We start from the raw sequence: 16,472 nt of genomic DNA on the forward strand, positions 1-16,472 counted from the left end.
GTTGCAAAGCCTTGATCAATTTTTTATTTTCACTTTTACTTCATTAACATCTGCATTTTAACATGATCAATAATTCTTTCTTTTTACTTTTTTTAGGGTTTACCTCATTATTTGTTATCTAGCTCCTTGAATCATAAGCTAAGTTCATGTACCTAAATAGTTCTCATTGTTTAATTAGGACATTTAAAATTCTATAATGATTCTGAGTATCATTTTGCATGTATCCCATAGATTTTTTTTGGCCTAATACTGTATTCATCTTTTCATTTATTCTCAAGCTATTTGTAATTTCAGTAAGATTTCCTCTTTAACCCAGAAGTTATTTAGAAATCTGGGTTAAAATTCCCTGGCAATATTTCTCCAAAGAAGATATATAAATAGCCAAAAAGCACATGAAAAGATGCTCAACATCATTAGCTATTAGGGAAATGTAAATCAAAACCATAATGAGATGCCCTTTCATTCCCACCAGAATGGTTACTATTTTAAAACATGGAAAATTACAAGTGTAAAATAAGTGCTAGAGAGGATGTGGAGAAAAAGGAATACAATTATTGCTGGTGGCAATGTAAAATAGTGCAGCTGCTATTGAAGACAGTTTGGCAATACCTCAGAAAATAAACTATAGAATTAACAAATGACCCCATATAGGTATATACCCAAAAGAATTGGTAGCAGGAACTTAAGCAGTTATATTTGCTCACTGCTTTTCATAGGAGCATTATTCAAAATTGCCAAAAGATGGAAGCAACCCTATTGTCCATCAACCTATGAATGGACAAACAAAATGTGATACATGCACACAATAGAATATTATTTAGCTGTAAAAAGGAATTAAATTCTGATACATGTGACAACATGGGTGAACCTTGAAGACATTGTGTTGAGTGAAATAAACCAGACACAAACGGACAGATATAGTGTGCTCTCACTGAAATGAAAGAATTAGAATAAGCAAACATGGAGTCAGAATCTAGAATACCTGGGGACAGGTTGGGGGTGGGGAATAGGGAGTTAAAGTTTAAAAACATAGAGAGTTTCTATTTGGGACAATGGAAAAGTTTTGGTAGTGATGGTAGCACAACATCATGAACATAATTAACAGCACTGAATTGTATATTTGAATGTTGTTACAAAGGGAAATTTTAGGTTATATATATGTTCTAGAATAATTTTTTTTTAAATCCATGGAATTTCACAACACAAACAATGAACCCTAAGTTAAACTGTGGGCTGCAGTTACTAGTACAATTATAAAAATGTGCTGTGACCAATTGTAACAAATGTACTACATCCATGCAAGGTGTTAAAATAGGGTGATATATGGCAACTGTAATTTATGCATGATTTTTCTATAAACACAATTTTTCTAATAACAAAAAATTCCTGGTAGATATGTCTGGAATATATAAAGAGCTTCTACAAATCAATAATGAAAAGACAAATAACCTATGATAAAATGTACAAAAATTTGAACAGGCACTTCACAAAAGATATTTGAATGGCCAATATTTGAATGTAAAAAGGTGTTCAACATTGCTAGTCATTGGGGAGATGCCAGATAAAACCATAATGAGATACCATTTGACACCCACCAAAGTGGCTGCCCTTTAAAAAATGGACGACATCAAATGTTAGCCAAGAAGTAGAGCAAAAGTACCCCTATACCCTCATTGCTGATGAAAGTTGTAAAGTGAAACAACTACTTTGGAAAATAGCTTGGCAGTGTATTTGAGCTACTGTGACAAATTCACACAAATTTGGTAGCTTAAAATAACAGAAATTTTATTTTTACAGTTTTGTAAGCTAGGAGTAAACCAAGGAGTTAGTAAGGCCATACTCCCAATGAGACCTGAAGGGGAGAAACTTTTTTTGCCTCTTCTAACTTCTTTGATGTTCCTTGGTTTACAGAACTTCCAAGTCCGCCTCAGCTGTGACATGGCTTTCTTTTCCCTGTGTCTGCCTGCATCTCTTTCCCCGTCTTATGAGGACACAGTCATATTGGATTAAAGGCCCATCCTATTCCAGTATGACCTTATTTTTTTTTATAGATTTGATTTTTTTATTTTAATTTTTATTTATTAATTAAAAAATTAACAACAAACAAAAACATTAACATATCATTCTATTCTACATATATAATCAGTAATTCTTAATATCATCACATAGTTGCATATTCATCATTTCTTAAAACATTTGCATCGATTTAGAAAAAGAAATAAAAAGACAACAGAAAAAGAAATAAAACAATAACAGAAAAAAAAAGATTATACATACCATACCCCTTACCCCTCGCTTTTATTTATCACTAGCATTTCAAACTAAATTTATTTTAACATTTGTTCCCCCTATTATTTATTTTTATTTCACATGTTCTACTCATCTGTTGATATGGTAGATAAAAGGAGTATCAGACACAAGGTTTTCACATTCACAGAGTCACATTGTGAAAGCTATATCATTGTTCAACCATCATCAAGAAACATGGCCACTGGAACACAGCTCTACACCTCCAGGCAGTTCCCTCCAGCCTCTCTATTACATCCTGGATAACAAGGTGATATCTACTTAATGCGCAAGAATAACCTCCAGGATAACCTCTCAACTCTGTTTGGAATCTCTCAGCCATTGACACTTAATCTCATTTCACTCTTCCCCCTTTTGAGTATGACCTTATTTTGATTTAACTAATTTGATCTGCTATGACCTTATTTCCAAATAAGGTCCAATTCACAGATACCAGGGATTAAGACTTCAATATATCTTTTGGGGGAACTCAGTTCAACCCATAACATGCAATTCCTAATTAAGATTAAACATTCTCCTACCTTACAACCTAGCAAGTCTATTACTAGGTGTGAACCCAAGAAAAAGGAATGCATATTTCCAGATAATCCTTGTACATAAATTGTTTATATTTGCTCTGTTTACAATAGCCCCAAACTTAAAACCATTCAAATGCCCACCAACATTTAGTTACCAAGTGGTAGTATATCCATTCAAAGAGCTACTATTCAGCAAATGAATGAATGAATGAATGCATGAATAAAGAAACTACTGCTACCCACAACAAATAGCATGGATGTATCTCAATACAATATGCTGAGCAAAAGAAGCCAGAAACAAAAGAGTGCAGCCTGTATAATGCCATTTATATAATGTTCAAGAACAGATAAAAGTGATCTGTGGTGATGGAAGACAGAATAGTGGTTGTCTCTGGTTGAAAGGGCTGGCTGGAAAGGCATGGAAGGAGGTTTTTTGGGGTGATGGGAATGTTCTAGATCTTGATCTGAGTGATGGTTACACAGGGGTGTACATCTGCCAAGATTCATTGAGTTGTATATCGAATGCTTGTGCGTTTAACTATGTAAATTATATCTTAAAGAAGAAACATAAATGTGTTCTCTGTCCTCCTTTTGTTGTTAATTTATACTGATATTGCTTTACGGCCCATAAATGTGTCTAAGTACATTGAGGATCTTAGACTTTATTAAATGTTTTTTGAATTCTAGTAGACATTGCATTTTTGTTACTGATCCACAAATGTTTGAAGGAATATATGGTATCCTGTTAGAAATAATTTTAAACATTTGTTTTAAATCCAGTGGGTAGTTTGCTACTGAAATATAGCATTCCTCTTCTCTTTTTTTTTCCCCATAATCTTTCTATTTTTGAGAAAACCATGCTAGAATTATGGATTTTTCATTCATTTCATTCTATAAGCATTGATTAAGCACCTATCTTTTGACAAAATACACATTAGGTGTTCATAGCGGACAGTGTGGAGCAGGACATCTTGATTTGAATCCTGGCTCTGACACCGATTGGCTGTGTGACAACAAAGATGGTATTGAACCTCTTTGTGCCCCAGTTTATGTCTCTAAACTGTCAATAAAAATGGTACTGACCTCATGTGTTTGTTTTGGGTAGTAAATGAGCTAATACTTGAAAGCCCTAGAACAATGCCTTCATGGACTAAGAACTTAATAAATGGTAGCTATTTATATGACAGATACTATGTTAAGTCCTAGACATATGATGATGAGAAAGAGAATAAACAAGATCTGAGACCTCATGGAGTTTATCTTCTAGGGGAGGAGCTAGACATTTCTTCAAATAATTACACAGGTAAGCATATCATTATAGCTGTGACAAGTGCAATAAAAGAGAGAACACAGTATCATAACAGCAAATATCATCAGGGATCTGATCTATTTTAAGAGGTTCAAGGTTTCCGGGAGGAAGTAACATTTGGGCTGATGATAGAAGAGAACTTTTAAACAAGATCCAGCAAATATAATCCAAAAAATTTGACTGTATTAAATTTTAACACTTCTGAAGTTCAAAAATGCTATTAACGAAATGGAAAAACAAATCAAAGATTGGAAGATGATGTTTATGATACATATGGAATGCAAAAAGTTACTATCAAAACATATAAAGGTATTCCAAAAATCAATAAGAATAAGCCAAAAATTTATCGATGTTTGGAAAGATGACATGACTAAATAATTCACACAATAAACTGGAATGACCAATACACGCATGTACAGATGCGTGTACATGCATCTAACCTAATTAGTGTACATGTACTAACCTAATTAGTAATCAGGGAAACACAAAATTAAATAGCAATTAAATAATAGCTTACATTAGTTCTATTGGCAAAAACTTTAAAGTCTAACAGTATCAAGAACTAACAATGGAAGCTCTGACACACATCAGTGTGAAGGTAAATTGATACAATTGACCTAGTAAAACCAAAGATACACACAAGCTTTGACTCAGAAATTCTTTTTATTCCTATGTATATACCCTAGAACTGGTGCTTCCTAGCTTTTTCACATCATGGCTGGCTCTGGATTTTAGCATCATACCCAATCTATGACTATCTACCTTTTAGTAGGGAAATTGAACTCATTTACATATATTGTGATTACTTTATGGTTGGATGCATTTCCACAGTCTTATTTTTTGTTTTCCATTTATCTCACTTTGTTTATCTTTGTTAATTTTTCTTTACTTCTTTTTTCCCCTCCATTTATTTAATTGATTTTAAGTTCTTTGAACATTTTTCCTCAATAGTTTGGACATTATGCATCCTACTTCTATTTTTCCGGAGACCATCTTTAAATTTTAACACATATTTAAACATAGATTTTTCTATGAATAGGTAGTAGTCATAATATCTTAATGCTTCCCCTGAAAAGTTATCTATTGATTTGCTACAATTCCAGCCCTAACCTGCTTTCAATCTCCCTTTATTCTGCTTATCCTGAAACTACTGTGGTAAGATCATCAGATCAGCTTTCTAGATTTAACTATTAATTTTACGAGTTTATTGGGTCATCACCTTCTCATTTAGCATTTAAGCTCATTTTACTTTCTGCTAGAAATACTTGACGATGTTTGCCGAGAGAGACTCTGTGGGTGGTAATCTTTCGAGTCCTTGCATGCCAGCGATTTTTGTGTTGCCCTTCAATGCTAGTTCGCCTTAGCATAAACTTGGAGTTCTCTTGCCGCCATTCTTTCCCCACAGTTGAAATCCAATGAATTCTCCTACATTGCTACCTTTCTGGTTATGCTTTTCCTTAGATTTCAATCTAACAAATACTTGCTGAGTCACCACTGTGCCCGAGCACGTCTCTAGGCACTGGGGATGCAAGGGTAACTAAGACACAGGCCTGTGCTCAGTTTGCTGAGTTCACTTCCAACGCATGGACCTGTTATTCCTGTGCTTCACCCCAGCGACTGGTCACAGGGCCACCACCCTCAAGGGTGACCAGTGGCTAGGCTGGTCAATGACAAATGGGGTGGGCTAATGTAAAAACAAAATAGGCAGATTATATTTTTCTTCTTATGTATCTATGAAGGAAAGCCCAAAGAATCCTGCTGCCCACTCTTTGGCCATCTGCCCACAGAGCTTAGGATGTCAGTTCCCTTCTGATAAATGTTCTGACCCAGCTCTGCCTGACAGACCACTTCTCACTATCACTTTCTGAGCAATGACATTTGAAGGAGGAAGGACAAGCTTCTTGGCAAAGCCATTCTCTGAAGAAAAAAATATGGCTGGTGGGGGGAAGAGACATTTATTAAATCCCCTGGGGAACTTTTTCTCAAAAATATACATCTCTGGGTCCTTACCCTCAGAAAATGGGATGATCTCTTGGGAAGGGGCAAATATGCATGTTTCAAAAAAGTGCTTCAGAAAATTTTTCATGGACTTCATGCATGGCCACCTTGACATGTCAGAGCTGAGAAACACGGATATTATCCAATCCTTTCATTTTATAGAGGGAGAAACCATGGGCCAGAGAGGAAAAGTGATTGATTTGTCTAAGGTCATGCAGTTAGTTAAAAGGAAAGCTGTAATGAGACTCAAGGACACCAGATTCTTACTTAGACTAGTGTTTCTTCTGGCATTTACCATAATTATCATCATCATTACGCCCTTTGCAGAACATTCTACGAGCCACATTACCTAACATTATTTATGATATTTGCAATAATCATCCAGGGCAAGAATGATCTCCATTTTCTCATTTCCTGTTCATGTCCCTAGACTTAACATTCTGTACCCAAAGACTCAGGATCTGTTTTCATCGAGTCCCCTGTGTTCTAGTTTGCAAGCTGTGGAGATGCATAATACCAGAAACAGAATGGTTTTTAAAAAGGAGAATTTATTATGTTGCTAGTTTACAGTTCAAAGATGTGAAAATGTCAAAAATTAAAACATGGCTATAGAAATGTCCAATCTAAGGTATCCAGGGAAAGATGTCTTGGTTCAAGAAGGCCGATGACATTCAGGGTTTCTCTCTCAATTGGAAAGACACATGGCAAACATGGTGATGTCTGCTAGCTTTCGCTCCAGGCTTCTTGTTTCATGAAGCTCCTCTGGGGGCATTTTCCTTCATCCTCAAAGGTTTCTGGTTGCGTGGGCACTCATGGTTCTCATGGCTCTGAAGTTTTTTCCAAAATATTTCCTCTTTTGAAGGATTCCTGTAAAACAATTAAGACTCACCTGGAATGGGTGCGGTCACATTCCCCTCTAACCAAAAAGGTTAATACCCATAATTGGGTGAGTCATATCTCCATGGGGATATTCTACTCAAATTTCCAACCTACAGTACTGAATAGGGATTAAAAGAAACAGCTGCCTTCATAAAATGGATCAGGATTAAAACATGACTTTTCTAGGGTACATCATCCTTTCAAACCAGCAACCTTATATGTTTTGCCTTTTTCTGTAGGCTCTCTTGACCTTGCAGAAATCTGTCTGTCCCCTGCAGATACCACTTTGCCAGTAACCACTCAAATAATCCCTTTCTTCCATCCATATTCTTCTCACATCAGAGGACCTGAGGTGGGGTAAATTTCCTATGGTACTTTCCATTTAATTCTCTCAATTCCTCTTTTAAGAAACCCATAGCTTTTGAAATTCATGCCATCGGACTTTACCACCTGCCAACCCTACTTGCTATTGTAATCTACCAACCTACTCTCCTTCATTCATCCATGTCTCTTCACCTCTGCTCCAGCCAGTATGCTTGGTGACTTCAATGACTTTGTAGAATAGAGACCTACCTAGCATCTGCTTTCTCAGTTCATTGACCTCCTCTTCAATTTCTGCTTCTCATGCTCATGCTGGTGCCTCCAACCCTACCATCATCAATAACTGTGTCACTTCCAACATATGAATTTTAATCATCCCACTCTCCAATATCAATCCATTGACCCTACCATCTTTTCACTATTTAGTCTTCCCTAATATCCTCATCTGCCCTTTTATTCTGCTAAATTCCATGGTCCACCATTATAATAACAACGTTGTGAATTCTCTTATTTCTCCTGCCTTTCTCTCTTTCCATCAATCTCATCCGGGAAAACCCCATTCAGGATTAAATCCAGATTGACATCTTTTGGGGAGGCTGAATGTTGTGGCAGAAAGCACCAAGGTGTTTTGCCGTAAACAAGTTATTTGCACACTGCAAAGTGAGCACCCAGCACACCCGGAAGTTTTACAATACTTTCCTAAATATGCTCACTTTTCCCTTCTGTGAAAAGATTGTTTCATACCTCTCCCCCCTCCTCAAACCTTATACATGACTGCCTTAACTGAGGTCCCCCTAAATACTTCATCTGAAACAGGCTTACCAATAGGGTAGTTTATATGGGAAGTATATGAGTCAAGATTCTCCAGAGAAACAAACACAGCAGTACAAACTGTACATATGCAGATATGTACAGTTCTCCCTTCCAAATCACAGTGTCAAGGTTGCGGCACCCCCACAATCCAGAAAATCCACATAATACTTTTTTGACCATCCCTTCATACCAAGGAAGAAGTCTGATGTTTTTCCTTTTTTCCTTCATGGTATGTTTACAGCACCTTATTGTAAAAGTTGGGTTAAATATTTGGTCATAGGCTACATGTAGGTCAATGTTAAGTAAAAACACTCCATCAAAAAGAAATTAAGAAAATAAAAAATAAATATGAAAATTAAAAAAGAAATTGTGTATATTTATGGTATTAAAATATAAAATATGTTGATGTTATACAATATTGTACATATGTATATTTTATGCATTTCTGACTTTTTCTATGTCATCTGTGGTTTCCACAAAACTCCCTCCAAATTTCCCATTTAATTTCTCATGGCAATCTATGACATATTGAAACTGTAAAGGGGAAAGTCGTGATGTGGGAGGGATAACTGTAAATATTAACAGACTTTTATTGTACATGGTTTATACAACTGTAGGGATTGGCAAATTCAAATTCTGGAGGGCAGGCCACAAGCTGGAAACTCCTTTGAAGGTGATGCTGAATTCCCCAGGAGAAGCAGGCTGGCTGCAGTAGAGATAGAAATTCTTCTTTTTGACTGCTGAAATTTTCTTTCTTTTTTTTGGTAAACCTTAACAAACAAACAAACATTCTTGGCATACAAACATGGTGTACAATCAGTGGCTCACAATATCATCAAATAGCTGTGTATTCATTACCATGTCATTTTTTTGAGCATTTGCATTACTCCAGAAAAAGAAAGAAAAAACTTGTATATACCATACCCCTTACCCCTCTCTCTCATTGACCACTAGTATTTCCATCTACTCAATTTATTTTAACCTTTGTTCCCCCTATTATTTGTTTATTTTTGTCCATACTTTTTACTCATCTGTCCATACCATAGATAAAAGGAGCATCAGACACAAGGTTTTCACAATCACACAGTCACACTGTAAAAATTTTATCGTTATATAATCATCTTCAAGAAACATGGCTCCTGGAAAACAGCTCTACAGTTTCAGGTACTTCCCTCCAGCCATTCTAATACACCATAAACTAAAAAGGGATATCTATACAATGCATAATAATAACCTATAGGATAACCTCTCGACTCTGTTTGGAATCTCTCAGCCACTGACACTTTATTTTGTCTCATTTCTCTCTTCCCCCTTTTGATCAGAAGTTTTTCTCAATCCCTTGATGCTGGGTCCTGGCTCATCCCAGGATTTTTGCCCCACATTGCCAGAGAGATTTACACCCCTGGGAGTCATGTCCCATGTAGGGGGTGGGGGGAGGGCCGTAGGTTCACCTGCTGGGTCTGGTAGCTGAAATCTTAGTTCTCACTTTAAGGACTCCAACTGCTAGGCTGAGGAGACTTCTCTCAGCTGAAGGCAATCTCCTTAGCAAATGCAACCAATTTACTGATGATTTAAATCCACAATCTACCTTCACAGTAACAACCAGGCCCCTGCTTGCCTGACCAAACAACTGGACATCATAACCTAGCCAAGCTGACACATGAACTTAACCATCACAGGAGGGGATTCCAGGGATTGAAAGAGAGAACTGAAGGAGTGAGATGGGAAAAGTAGGAGATGATCACTTCTGTGGAAACTTCTGCATAGCCTGATGGGCTGCATCTCAGATTTCTTCACATAGGGCATGAAATGGGCAAACATTTACCCATAGACTTCCATCCTCCATTGCTCAGAGATGGTCCCTCAGCACTCCAGGTTGTGTTTGGTGTCTAATGCGTTCTAAGGACATTCCACAAAACAGCACCAGAAATCCTCTAGGGCAGGCCCTGTCACATTTGCTAAGCAAAGTTGGTCTGAAGTTGTGCTGGTTTGAAATTGTTATGTGCCTCCCAGAAAAGTCATGCTCTTTTAATCCAATCTTGTGAGTGCAGACTTATTGTGGGTGGGACCTTTTGATTAAGTTGTTTCCATGGGGATGTGATTCCACCCATTCAAGGTGGGTCTTAATCTGCTTGCTGGAGCCCTTTAAGGGAGAGATATTTTGGAGAGAGCGCAGAGCTGAGGGAAGCTGAGAGAAAGAAAATGCCCCAGGAAGAGCCAGAAGGACCCACAGGATCACAGAGAGCAATTTTGAAACCAGAAGCCAGGAGAGAAAAACAAGCAGACGTCACCATGTGCCTCCCCATGGGACAGAGGAACCTCGGATGCCAGCTGCCTTTCCTCCAAGAAAGTATCTTCCTCTTGATGTCTTAATTTGGACATTTTCATGGCCTTAAAACTGTAAATTTGTAACCTATTAAATCCCCATTGAAAAACCCAACCTATTTCTGGTACATTGCATCCTGGTAGCTTTAACAAACCAAAACAAGCCTACATGGAAGTGGTCACTGCAACAGTTCGTAGAACAGGGAGTGAGGCTGAGAGGATTTGAATTGGGTCACAAGAGATGTCCCTTGTACCTCGCATATCTGTCACGACTCCTCTCTTAGGAAATCCCCTTCAAGGCTGCAAACTTTCATGGGACTTAATGCAAGAGGGAAGTGCAATAAGCTCTGCAGATTCCAAGACCATAATGGATTTTTATCATCTCCCTTTTCTATCACCCATTCTCCATTTCCCTCATCCTCAGACAACCCTTGGCTGGTCAAAGTTGCTTGCTTTGTGACAAAGATCTTTATCCCCCAAAAGGGGTCTGGTCTCTTGTTTGCCTTGCCTTTATCACCTCATGGCAGCCAAATTGTCCATACACTATCATTATTGGGCAAGAAAGCTCGGAGAGTCACTCTTATAGGTCCTTACTGGCTGGCCAGCTGGAACCCAGCCCCTCATGGTAACCGCAGCCTGAGGCAACAGGGGGAGTCTGAGGGCACTGGCCCTGGGGGGAGGGGGGGCGAGGGTAAGAGAGATGGTCCAAGTTTTGAGAGTGGAAGGGGTGCCTAGGACCTTCTCTGGTAGCTTCACCGAGAAGGGCCTATCATTTATTGAGTACCTACTATGTGCTGGGTAGCTTAGGTGACTCTTCCTGCTTTCTTGAGAGAATGGTATTGCTATCTCCGTTTTTGTAAGGGGAAACTGAAGTGTGGAGAAGAAAACGAAGCTGCTGAGTCAAAGCCCTTCTTCTCAGCCCTAGACAAGCTGCTTCCACCTGGGGACAGCGAGGCCCATGAGAGAACCTGCGAGAACACTCCTTGCCAGATCCAGGTAGCGCAACCTGTTTAGACTTGGGCATAAAATGCATAAAGGACTGTGTACAAAGACATCCTCAGGGAATGAGGTAGGCGAAGGCCAACCGCAGCCATGCCCCCTGCAGCCTCTCTCCCTCCCTCATGCCCTCCTTTCTTTCGTTTTCAAGTCCGTTTCTTTCCACACTTTCCTTCTGGAGTGGGGTCTGTGGGGCAGACCCATAAGTGTGATTCTTCCAAATCCCTCCAGTAAGCACACCCTTTTCCTTCGCGTCCCTGCACGATCCCCTCTCTTTCCACTCGATTCCCAGTCCACCCTCATGAACCCAGCACCCAGGGAGGTGGCCTTTCCCCAGAGCGACTGGAGTCACGGGCGGGGACGGCGGCGGCGCAGCCCTGCCCTGGGCGCTGAGCCCCGAGCAAGCGAGAGCTGTGGCTGCCTCCTTCCTCTCCGGAAACCTCGGGCCTCTACTGGAAGCAGAGACACCACGGGAGTGACAGTGTAAAGCGGGGGTGGGGTGGAGGAAGGGACCAAAATTAGAGACTCGGGCTCCCATCAAGGAGAGGCAGGATGTCTGCCAAGTCCCAGGAGTGCGCCGCTCCCACTTGAAAGCACCGGGCGGCTGTGGGAAGAGCAATCGGACGGATGAGACCTAAATCTGGAGACGTTTAGAGAAGGCAGCGGCACGCCACAAGGGCATGCTGTCGGGTCTGATCGCGCCAGCGCCTTAGAAATAGACTGAGCGGATTTCAGGGGCGCCCCCGCGGGGAGGCCTGTGTGCGGCGGCCCCGGGGTTCCCGCTGCCCCGTGCTCCTGCACGCGCGCCTCCGCGCCCCTTCCCTGACTCCGCCTCTCCTCGCGCCTCATTCCTGTACTCGTCTTGCTGGTCCCCAAGGTCACTGTCCTTCCAGGTGGGAGCCAGAATATCTCCCTGACCAGCTCTGGCATCCTTGAGGAGGTAAGAGTAAAATAGCGTGGGCCTTCTCTGCCCAGGCATGGCGCCAGGAGAGAAGTTTCTCATGGTTTGGCGAGAAGCAGGAAACACAGGGTTCCGAGGCCAGCCTCTGGACCCGGCTGATGACGTCCTGGGCTCCAGGGTTGGCTCTGCCGCTTACCAGCTGTGAGACTGTGGGCAAGTCACTGGATTTCCCTCTCTGCTCAGTTTCCTCATCCACGGAACTGGGAGGTATGTTGAGGGTGGGGACGATGATCTTTCCTTTCTCCTGCTAGGGTTGTTGTGTGGATCAAATGAAGTAATAAGTGGGGAGTCCATGGGGAGCCCTGTGCAGAGGTGCTTGGGGCAAACTTGATGTGTGTTTTGCATCATTTTCGTTTACTTCTCAGCACAATATGTTGATTTGCCAAGTTTTATAGATGGGAAAAGCTGAGGCTCCAAAGTGAACAAATGCTTGCCACATCTGGCGGGGGGTTGGGGAAGGGGGAGCTGAGATTTAGAGCCTAAACGGTGTGACCCCAAGGCCCATTCTCTTTTCCATCTCTCAGAGTCAAGGGCACAGACAGAGAGGCGGGCAGGTAAGCGGGCAGGATATCCATGTGTGGTGCTACTGCTGAGCTGGCTGTGGAACCCTGCCAGAAATGGGGATTCCAAGTGGTGCTGCTTTACTTTTACATCTACTCAGCATCCTGGAACCAGACCAGGGTCTGCAGCCAAAATTCTTACTACAGAATGAGGGGCCTGACTCTGAATTAGATGGGTGCAAGAAGAGAGACACAGGTGATTTCCTAGCCTTTCCCTTCTCACCTCTTCACAATCAGAGTCTCAGTATCCTCTGGCCATCTGCCGAGAAGCCACGGGCCTGTGGCAGAAAGATTCTTGTTCCCCTCCTGTGGTGTGGGGCACCGTGTGGCTTATACTGAAGCAGGAGCTGCAACCTAATTTCAAAATCATATCACCATCCTTCCCTCTTTCTTCCTTTGGCTGCTGAGATAACAATCTCTATCTTGGCCCTCTCACAGCTGTTTCTGGACAGAAACCAAGATGGGGTATGGAGGTTGTGGGGTTTGGACTCTGTGCAAAAACTCCAATCCCACTCTCCAAGTCCTTCCAAGTCCTTCCTGTTCTCCTCAGTTTACTTCTTGCAGCCCTGTGCCAAGCATTCAATTAACTGCCGTGCTCCTGCCCCCTCCTCACCCAAATGGGTACCAGATGCACCATGTAGGCCTTGGACAAAGTGGAAAAGAAAAACTTTACTCAGACAAATCAGCAGAGAAAATACAATTAGGCAAAGCAGACAGAACTGAGGGTGCAGAAGGCAAGCCAACTGTCCAGAAGCTCTCCTGTAACACATTTCCAGGAGCTCCTCAGAAAGCCATCCCCTTCTAACATGGGCCATATGGAAGCGCCTTTCCAGCATAAGGACACTCTGAGCGTAGCAAATCAAGACAGCCAACATGCCAGGGGCTGGGGAACTGGTAAGAGGTAAGTTTGCTTGTGTTCTACCCAACAGTCTCCAGGAAGGATGCAGGGCCTGTGACTGCTGTAAAAACAGGAGAGCTTAGTGCCAAGAAGCAACCAGAAAATTGGCCTGGCTTCTTCCTTATCTTAAAATCTAAAACTCTGGCCAGAGCTAGGAATCGCAATCACCGGAAGAGGGAAGGGCAAAGACCAGGTTTGCAATAACTTTCATTGGGAGACCTGTTCAGATCAGTGGCCTGGAAATTGCAGCAGCCTCCCTGGGGGCTTTTGCCCACAGACATGCACCACAGGCTGTCAACAGTTTGGTTCTGCCTCTCTCTGAGTAGAGCATCTAAGATGTGGTATTCATTCACTCCTCTTATCATCAGTGATACTAACGTGATAATCGAAAAGCCCCCTCTTTCCTCACAGAGCAGTGCAGTGCCAGGAGGGAATGCTGAGGGTACAACCTTTGGGATCAGACAGACATAACCTCAAATTCCTGTTCAACCACTTATAAGCTCTGTGACCTTGAACAAGTTACTGAACTTCTCTGGGTCTGTACCCTCCTTTGTAACGGGGAGATAGTACATCTTAAGTTGCTAGAGGAATGAAGTGAGATGTATGCATGTTTGGTGCTGACACACAGGCAGGCAGTGCTCAATAAATGACAGGAGCGTTGTGCTGAGCTGATCGGAAGGACTGAAACACCTATGGAAATGGGGAGGTGGGGAAGAGAGGAGTGAATATGAAGAATAAAGCTGTAGCTGAGAGGTGTGAGGAGATGAAAAAGCTACAGTTGAAAAAAACACAGCCAAGTGTCAATAGAACTACGTCATCCACACCCTCTTATAAAAGAGCAGAACTCTGTTACTTTATTAGCAAGGGAAATGTCCTATTTTAAAAACCAGTCTAGCCCCAAGTACTGCAGCTACATGATGAAAATTATCATCCAGCTCTGTTTCTTTTCCTTCTCTAAGGCCTGGCATGAAACATGAACTTCGCTTTCCCCCACTTCCCAAGCCTTTCACCCACAAGGGCTGCCTTTCTTTTTGCCTCCCTCCCTCCCTTTGTTGCAGAGCTGATGCCAGATGAAAGTGGTGAGTTCCAACTGGAAAGAAAGGTGTCCCAGGGTCCTGCAGGAGACACAGCTTTGTGATTCAGTCCCAGGAGCTCGCCTTGACAGCTCAGAGGTGTGGCTGACCTCCACAGTTGGAGCAGGGGTCACCACCTTTGCCCATGGGTTTGACACCCCCTGTTTTAGTTTCCTCGACTGCTCAGGCAAATACCACGCAATGGGTTGGCTTAAACAATGGAGATTTATTAGCGCATGGTTTTGAGGCTAGGAAAACGTCCAAATCAAGGCATCATCAAGGCATTGCTTTCTTCCTGAGAGTGGTGTGCTGGGACTGGCTACTGGAGATCCTTGGTCCCGGGCTCCTCTGTCACATGGCAGTGCACATAGCAACCTCTCTTGGCCTCTCTTCTCTTTGGTGCTCCGTTGACTTTCAACTTGCTTCCCTTGACTTTTTCTCTCTTTAAAGGACCACGGTAATAGGATTAATATTCATTCTGATTGAGTTGGGCCACATCTTAACTGAAGTAGCCTCCTCAAAAAAGTCCTACTTACAATGTGTTCATGTCCACAGGAAAGAATTACGTTTAATAGTATGTTTTGCTGGGGGATGCAGTATCTTAAAATAATTCTTTAATCACTTTAGGCAAAGGACAGCCTTTATCTCCAGTGGCTTTTCCTTTCTGCCCTACAAAAACGCCTGGACACAGAAATATTAAGGCCCTCACTCCCTGCTACCAAGGTCGGGGTGGTGGTGGGGAGAGCAGAGAATAAATACAGGGGATACACACAAACCAAACTCTCAATAAATTATCTTATCTCAGCATTTATGGAACTTTTTACTGGGTATGACCCAGTATGGTGTGGGAGAAAACAGGCTCAAACCAGGAAGTACTTGGGCTGTCTTGAGCTTCCAAAGAGGCACATTGAAGGGTGTGGGTTTGCAGGACTGGCCCAGTGGCAGGGGTGGCAGTTTATTAATTTCCCAGGGAGGTTCAAGGCAGGGAGCCAGGCAAATCCTCCTGGTTCTCACTTTGCTCATAATTCTTATAATCTGTTGTTTTGAGGAATCTAGGGCCTTTGTCCTTGGTGGGAGCTTTTCCAGGTAGATAGTGTAGAAGTGAGATACATGAATAAAAATCATAGTTAAGCCCTGCCCCTCCTCCTCTTTGACCTGTCCCTGGGGACGTATGCCTGAGATTGATATTAGGAACAAAATTCTCTCTCCCTCTGTTGCTCTCTTTCTCTGTCTGGGTCTTTATCTTTTCCTCCTTTTTGTCCTCTCTTTTTTTCTCTTGCAATCTCTCTCCTGCTCATCAACAAGTCTTCAAATTTATAGTTCCATGCCTTCAGGAAACTTGCTTAAACTTTTCACCAATCTGCTGTGCACTTAAATGATCCCATGTGGTAGTCACAGGGCAAGGGAATGGGGAGATCAAGTGAGTCGCGTGGAGGATACAAGGAGATGAGTTAAATATCAACTGGAAGCAAAGGACCAACCCCTGAGTGACAGAAGGGCAGCAGGGAGTCCAG

Source organism: Tamandua tetradactyla, chromosome 21 (assembly GCF_023851605.1).
Source record: "Tamandua tetradactyla isolate mTamTet1 chromosome 21, mTamTet1.pri, whole genome shotgun sequence".
Lineage (NCBI taxonomy): Eukaryota > Metazoa > Chordata > Mammalia > Pilosa > Myrmecophagidae > Tamandua > Tamandua tetradactyla.